This window comes from Salvelinus namaycush, chromosome 16 (genome assembly GCF_016432855.1).
Source record: "Salvelinus namaycush isolate Seneca chromosome 16, SaNama_1.0, whole genome shotgun sequence".
NCBI classification, from domain to species: domain Eukaryota; kingdom Metazoa; phylum Chordata; class Actinopteri; order Salmoniformes; family Salmonidae; genus Salvelinus; species Salvelinus namaycush.
The window spans coordinates 44,079,584-44,085,880 of NC_052322.1; the positions used below are offsets into that span (position 1 = coordinate 44,079,584).

The 6,297-nt window shown below is 45.2% G+C and overlaps 1 protein-coding gene across 1 annotated transcript in view; it reads right to left on the reverse strand.

The window, feature by feature from the left end:
* LOC120061699 (laminin subunit beta-2-like) overlaps positions 1 to 5,931 on the reverse strand; it is a 72,566-nt gene extending 66,635 nt beyond the window's left edge. The window contains exon 1 of the mRNA XM_039011594.1: positions 5,837 to 5,931. The gene's annotated coding sequence lies outside the window, so the exon portion shown is untranslated. The remainder of the gene's footprint in view (positions 1 to 5,836) is intronic.
* Positions 5,932 to 6,297: the final 366 nt, after the last annotated feature.

A 6,297-nucleotide genomic window follows, 5' to 3' on the forward strand; every position in this document is an offset into this window, starting at 1 on the left:
AGAAAGATAATCGGGAGATACAACAAAAGGTTTTGGCGCCAAACCAATTGCCGGCGCATCCAATTCAAACTCTTAAAAACAAACATTTCTCCTCTTTAACAGATGATTAGCAACAGTCAAGAGGACATCTCTAACGCACAGGAATAAAATTAATCAGATGTTCTTCTCATAAAACCGTAAATCATTGTCAGTGTCTGGTTATTAATATAGGCATGTCTTTAGATTAAGTGAGGGAGGACCAGAGTATGTGAGTTGAGTGGTGGAAATCCCACTCCTTTGTGCTCCAGCTATCAACATCCCCACTCCGCACAAAAAATCTCTCATCACTTGTAGGAAAAAAACGAGAAGTGTGGAAGGAGGCGGGGAAGCTAGATGGCCTTAATGCACTATAACGTTTGAAGTAGGCTATCATAAAAAGCTTGAAGATTTCAACAACATGTTGTAGGCTATTGAACAAGAACCAACACAAATGGCCAAAAGTATGTGGACACCCTTTCAAATTAGTGTGTTTGATTATTTCAGACACACCCTTTGCTGACAGGTGTATAAAATCGAGCACACAGCCATGCAATCTCCATAGACAAACATTGGCTGTATAATGGCCTTACTGAAGACCTCAGTGACTTTCAATGTCAGTTTGTGATATTTCTGCCCTACTCGAGCTGCCCCGGTCAACTGTAAGTGCTGTTATTTTGAAGTGGAAACGTCTAGGAGCAACAACGGCTCAGCAGTGATGTGGTAGGCCACACAAGCTAACAGATCGGGGCTGCAGAGTGCTGAAGCGCATAGCGTGTAAAAATCATCTGTTCTCGGGTGCAACACTCACCACCGAGTTCCAAACTGCCTCTGGAAGCAACTCAGCAGAAGAACTGTTCGTCGGGAGCTTTATGAAATGGGTTTCCATGGCCGAGCAGCCACACACAAGCCTAAGATCACCATGCGCAATGCCAAGCGTCGGCTGGAGTGGTGTAAAGCTCGCCGCCATTAGACTCTTGAGCAGTGTAAATGCTTTCTCTGGAGTGATGAATCACACTTCACCATCTGGCAGTCCGGCGGACGAATATGGGTTTGGCGCATGCCAGGAGAACGCTACCTGCCCCAATGCATTGTGCCAACTGTAAAGTTTGGTGGAGGAGGAATAATGGTCTTGGGCTGTTTTTCATGGTTCTGGCTAAGCCCTCTAGTTCCAGTGAAAGACGATACACGATTCTGTGCTTTAAACTTTGTGGTAACAGGCCATTTCCTGTTTCAGCATGACAATACCACTGTGCACAAAGCAAGGTCTATACAGAAATGGTTTGTCTAGGTTGATGTGGAAGAACTTGACTGGCCTGCACAGAGCCCTGACCTCAACCCCATCGGCCACCTTTGGGATGAAGTGGAACGCCGACTACGAGCCAGGCCTAATCGCCCAACATCAGTGCCCGACCTCACTAATGCTCTTGTTGCTGAATAAAAGCAAATCCCCACAGCAATGTTCCAACATCTAGTGGAAAGCCTTCCCAGAAGGGTGGAGGCTTTATAACAGCAAAGGGGGAACCAACTCCATATTAATGCCCATGATTTTGGAATTAGATGTTTGACTAGCAGGTGTCCACATACTTTTGGCCATGTAGTGTACCTAGCTGATAGGCTATGTCGTCACGGAATTAGATGTTTGACTAGCAGGTGTCCACATACTTTTGGCCATGTAGTGTACCTAGCTGCTAGGCTATGTCGTCACCGTGTTAAAAAACAAATAGCTTTTTCTCGAATCTATTGATGATCAGATACTTCAGTCGTAACTGGCTCTGTTGCGCTCACATTTTACAGTTGATAGACAACTTTAGCACTGTAGCAAACTTACTCCTTTTGTTTAACAATAGCCTGTATAGAAACCAAAACGTCTCTGGTGCTGCAGCATGTGCTCATGTGCTGTCTTGTCATCAATTACACAGGCTGCAACCTATTTCTTGGTCGACTCATTTCAACATCTCTGCGTATTAGTGGTGGGGTAACCTAAATACATACAACAGAATGAGAAGAACCTTGATGAAGGAAATCAAAAATGCTGGGCAGAGCATGGGCAGAGCTCATGGCTGAGCGGTACCGAAGTGAAATTGGAACAGGAGAGAAGAATGGGAGAGAAGAATAGAGAAGAACAGGAGAGGACAGGAGAGAAGAACAGGAGAGAATAATAGGAGAGACCAGGAGAGAAGAATAGGAGGGAAGACCAGGAGAGAAGAATAGGAGGGAAGACCAGGAGAGAAGACCAGGAGAGAAGAACAGGAGGGAAGAACAGGAGAGAAGAACAGGAGGGAAGAACAGGAGAGAAGAACAGGAGGGAAGAACAAGAGAGAACAGGAGAGAAGAACAGGAGAGAGAACAGGAGAGAAGAACAGGAGAGAGAACAGGAGGGAAGACCAGGAGAGAACAGGAGGGAAGACCAGGAGAGAACAGGATACATTTCTGTGTGCTACCACAAGTTTAAATGGTTTCCTGTTATTAGTGAGATATATTTCAGACGCAATCAGGCATTTCCCCGAACATTAGCATCAGCTCAGATCGTCAGAGGATGGGTGGGTGGGTGGTTTGTGACTTTGCTGATAATTACATGGATTTCCTGAAGATCACTTTATCAAAGAGTTAAGATTACACTTTCCGTATTTTGATTTGAAATACACAAAGAGAGACCACTCCTCAACCGTGAATCATTTATCATTCCATCAGACAACTGTAATCACATTACATGACCCAGGGTTCTTCAGTCACATTATTTGACCCAGGGTTCTTCAGTCACATTACATGACCCAGGGTTCTTCAGTCACATTACATGACCCAGGGTTCTTCAGTCACATTATTTGACGCAGGGTTCTTCAGTCACATTATTTGACTCAGGGTTCTTCAATCGCATTACATGACCCAGGGTTCTTCAATCACATTATTTGACCCAGGGTTCTTCAATCACATTATTTGACCCAGGGTTCTTCAATCACATTATTTGATCCAGGGTTCTTCAGTCACATTAGATGACCCAGGGTTCTTCAGTCACATTAGATGACCCAGGGTTCTTCAGTCACATTAGATGACCCAGGGTTCTTCAGTCACATTACATGACCTAGGGTTCTTCAGTCACATTACATGACCCAGGGTTCTTCAGTCACATTAGATGACCCAGGGTTCTTCAGTCACATTAGATGACCCAGGGTTCTTCAGTCACATTAGATGACCCAGGGTTCTTCAGTCACATTAGATGACCCAGGGTTCTTCAGTCACATTAGATGACCCAGGGTTCTTCAGTCACATTAGATGACCCAGGGTTCTTCAGTCACATTAGATGACCCAGGGTTCTTCAGTCACATTAGATGACCCAGGGTTCATTACATTCTGATCTTCAAGTATGTCTTTACAATGTAGCTGAACATCTGTCAGGAGTCATACTGTAAGCCGAAGCCAGGTGTAATGGGGAATGGGGAATCACTAATAAGTCCCATGTCAGGACGAAACAAGGCGCTGATTTCAATCAAGAGTGTGAGTCTGAACCCCCCCCCCCCTCAGAGAGAATATAAAATATCAAAGATACATTATTGTTTTGGGGCTTTGGAAGGGGTCCCTCTTCTCCACACCCGACCGTACCTCCCTCATCAGACCAGGGCCCGTATACACAAAGCCTCTCAGAGTAGGAGTGTTGATCTAGGATCAGATTTACCTTCTTAGATTATATGGACATATGCTAGATCTGCACTCTTACTCTAAGATGTTTTATGAATATCGGCCCAGAGTAGACAGGCAAAGGCAGCAGGTGCTGACACGCTGGGTGGAGAGATGAGGCTGAATGACTCCCAAGGCAGCTGACACGCTGGGTGGAGAGATGAGGCTGATGCTCTCTGAAGGCAGATGACACGCTGGGTGGAGAGATGAGGCTGATGCCCTCCCAAGGCAGCTGACACGCTGGGTGGAGAGACGAGGCTGATGCCCTCCCAAGGTAGCTGACACGCTGGGTGGAGAGATGAGGCTGATGCCCTCCCAAGGCAGCTGACACGCTGGGTGGAGAGATGAGGCTGATGCCCTCCCAAGGCAGCTGACAGGGTGGGTGGAGAGATGAGGCTGATGCTCTCCCAAGGCAGCTGACACGCTGGGTGGACAGATGAGGCTGATGCCCTCCCAAGGCAGCTGACACGCTGGGTGGAGAGATGAGGCTGATGCCCTCCCAAGGCAACTGACACGCTGGGTGGAGAGATGAGGCTGATGCCCTCCCAAGGCAGCTGACACGCTGGGTGGAGAGATGAGGCTGATGCCCTCCCAAGGCAGAGCAGGGCTCAGACTCGTGGATCTCTTTAACCCATTAGGTGTAGCTAAAGGCCAAGCAGGAGCTGATTGAACCTATACCAAGCTCACAGATATCTTAACAGATCCATTACGGTGTTTTAGACATAGATTGGGCCCTGTGCATATAACTACCAGCATGGACAGCAAACTAAGAAGTAGTGTAAAGGTCACTTTTGTCTAACTCGTCACAGCAGAATTGATATAGGCTATAGGCTATGTTTCATCTTAAGGCGTCATGTCACAGACACAGTAGGCATATACATTGGTATTTCACTAATAAATCTGAGATTGATTACTGCGATTGAAAGTGATTGAAATGGTGTCAGTAATCTGTTGGCCCTGACCCGGTGGTGAGTGGAATGTTAGCGGGCAATGCACAGCACAGATCTGCTCTAGTGTCAAGCAGTAATAACACAAGAACAAGCTATAGGGGTTGGCAGGTAAACTTGCGTTTAAGAGCGTTGGACCAGTATCCAAAAGGTTGCTGGTTCGAATGCCCCAATCTGTAGAAATCTGCTGTTCTGCCCTTAAGCAATTAACCCCCAAGGCATTTAACCCCCAGTAATTGCTCCCTGGGAGCCGATTGCAGCCCACCAACACCTCTCCGAATCAGGTTGGGTTAAATGCAGAACACACATTTCGGTTGAGCGAATTCAGTTGTACTAGGTATCCGATGGAGTGGATTAAGGCAGCCCTCCTCTCTGATTCAGAGGGTTTGGGTTAAATGCGGAACACAAATTTCAGTTGAATGGATTCAGTTGTACTACTGACTAGGTATCCCCTTTCCCTTTTAGTGTGCACAGGGCAACAACTATTAGAAAGTCATACAATGGGCAAGAGATAGAACACATACACTGAACAGTGTATACTTTGTATACTTCAGTGAATGGAGCTTCCTGCAGTCAATGACCAAAAGCGCCCTCTAGTGGCCTCACGGGTGGAATGTTATTCATATTTTTTCATAATTCCATCATTAATAAAGATTATAAAAAATAAAATGATAAAAATCCAGTATCTATGTCAAACAGTTTTGTTATATTTCAGTCTTCTGTGATGTATATAAAGTGTAATATTGGGATGCAAACTTAAAATGTAATACATCTCAACTCTATATCTGACATGGTACAGGTGTCTTCTTTGTTTTAAACCCATAACCATGTGCGTGAGGTGTATACTTTAGTTTCAAAGTAGATTTGTTTAAGACCATCAAGAAACACTATGTGTGACCATAATTTAGCCTACTGCAGTAAAAGGTTAAACAAATGTCCTTATATAAACTGAATCACTGTATTTGTTGTGCTTTAAGCTGGTGCCTACTATCCATCTACATGTAGAAGCACATAACTCTAGCCACACGTTTATTAGAATGATTCTGCAAACACACAGGTCAGGATAAACGTTTAGCCTACACAACAGCAATCATTTATTATTATAATACATGTCCGATACATGTTAGAGAAGAAAAGAGTGTAGTGAAGTTTAATACTACAGATAAAACGGAAAAGGTAAAAAGGTACAGCAGCCTCACCTGTTCACAACTTCTCTGCTCCACTGTCTCTGCTCCCTCGCTCGCCTCGACCACATGTGTGAGTCATGTGTACAGTCTCTGGTGACTGCCTGTCCTGCAGTCCTGTACAGAAAAGGGGGGAGGAGTTGAAAGCAGAGCTTATCAGAATATAGGTGCAAGGTAGGTTTCCGCTAGGTATAGTCATCACGGCGACTCTATACTGACTGGCCTACAGCCTGGTAGACAACCACAGAGTTGTACCTTCATGTGGGGGAGATCAAAGCTGAACTTGGAGGAAGAAGGGCTCGGTTTGTTTGATTCACACTGTAATGCCCTACAGCTACAGCTAGACTGCTGTTATTTCCCTTATTAGTCACTTGCACCTTATCCATTTGCCTTTTGGTCTGTAATCTTACAAAATAGTAACTTCCCACTCCTTCCCAGTGACTCAGGACAGGTGTCTGCCCAGTTGTTACCAATGT